The sequence below is a fragment of the Furipterus horrens genome, unplaced genomic scaffold, assembly GCF_987537825.1.
Source record: "Furipterus horrens unplaced genomic scaffold, mFurHor1.1.pri manual_scaffold_1, whole genome shotgun sequence".
In the NCBI taxonomy this organism is placed as follows: domain Eukaryota; kingdom Metazoa; phylum Chordata; class Mammalia; order Chiroptera; family Furipteridae; genus Furipterus; species Furipterus horrens.
In genome coordinates this window covers 119,752,426-119,754,414 of record NW_028327171.1, presented here as the reverse complement: position 1 = coordinate 119,754,414, position 1,989 = coordinate 119,752,426, and positions in this window count along the sequence as shown.

The following is a 1,989-nucleotide window of genomic DNA, read 5'->3' as shown; positions in this document are numbered from 1 at the left end:
CCATTACCTCCCCCTTTGCCCACCTTTACCCAGCCCCCACCCCTCCGTCCCTGTGGACATCACCACACTGTTGTCTGTGTCAATGGGTTATGCATTTATGTTCCTTGGTTAATCCCTTCACCATCTTTAATCCAGTTGAAATTTTCTTTTTAAACAGAGCCACCGAATTCTAATATACACTGGGAGCACCAAATTATAAAACTGTTTGCTCATATTATTGCGCAATTAAGGTAAGCTGTCTTTACTCATCACTACATGCAATTAGATACGCTGAAAACTTTCATGGTTTATGTCATCAGTATGTTGTATTGCTGGTGACCAGGAATCTTTTGGCAAATATGTCTTTCAACAACAACCAGTTATCCAAAGGATGTTAGTTAGCACCCAGTTGCTTAAGAGTCATTTCGTGTCGTGTAGTTGTGTAGAAATTGTTGCTGGGTGTGTGTATGTGTAAGTGATGCTTTCCAGGGAGGTTTTTTTTTTTTCTTTTCTTTAGTGAGCTACATTAAGGTCCAAATGCCTTTAGGAATTATGCCATTTTACCAATCTCTTTAAGTAAAATGAGTTGACTATAGATTTAGATGCCTGGGGTCTATTGCCACCTAGTGTCATGGTGTTTTCAGTATTTCAAAGCCGACCACATAATAATGGAACTCTTATTTGCCGCCTCCTCCCACGTCTGCCCCAGGTGCCCTGATTCTGTCTCCATTTCAAAAAGTCACCAGGTCTTGTCAGTGCAAAGATTTCACATTTTTCTTTTTTAACATTGCCACTAACAACCTAGCATTCATGCTCATCCTGTTGAAAGGAAACTTTAAGGCCTTAGTCAGCTTTGGCTGTATATAGACCACATACTATCTTCAGGCAAGTTATTTAAGCTCTTCAGGCTTCAGTTTCCTCATTTCTTAGATAAGAATAGTAATATCTACTTCATAGTTATTTTTTTAAATAAAGTTAATATATTTAAAATGCTCACAATACCTGATATATGCAAATATTGAATAAATGTTAATCATATACTTTAAATCATGTTTGAGTCCTTAATATAAGGAATACAAGTGATGAAAACAGTCTCTATTACTTTCCACTTATGGTCAGGGGGCAAAAGTTGGGTTCCCTGACAGTTTTTTTTAAGGTTTTATTTATTTTTAGAGAGAGGGGAGGGATGGGAGGGAAACATTGATGAGTGAGAGGAACATCAATTGGCTGTCTCTTGCATGGCCCCACTGGGGCCTGGCCTGCAACCCAGCCATGTGCCCTGACTGGGAATTGAACCAGTGACCTTCAGTTTGCAGACCAGCACTCAATCCACTGAGTCACACCAGCCAGGGTGGATTCCCTGACAATTTGCATTGATTGTTTTGAGAGGTCTATTCTGGGCAAAAAGTACTTTGTAAATATTTTCACCCAGTCTGTAGCTTATCTTTTCATTCTCTTAACAGTGTCTTAAACAGAATAAGTTAAATTTTAAGTTTATTATTTTTTAAAAAATGGATTATGCTTTTGGTATGTCTAAGAACTCTTTGACTAACACCAGGTCATGGAGATTTTTCTCCAATGTTTACTTCTAAGTTTTTTTTGGTTTTATGTTTTACATTTAGGTCTGTGATATATTTTGAGTTAATTTTTGTAGAAGGTGTGAAGTTAGCATTTTCTGTCATCAAAGTCACGTGCAAATGTTCATTTGTTAATAGAAATTGTATTAACATTTTATGTACTTCATCTTAAAAAAAAAAAAAAAATCCTTACCCAAGGATATGTGGGGAGAGTTAGAGAAACATTGATTGCTTGCCTCATGTACATGCCCCGACCAGGAATCAAACCAGTAAACTAGGCATGTGTACTCATCTTTTGAAATGTCTTTTCACCCAAATAGGTACTGATATTAATCTCCAAACATGATTTTGAGTATATTCATTTGTAAGGCATTTGTAGTGTTGTTGGCTTGTCTTGATACTTGCCTTTTAGTATGTCATTCATCGCATTGCA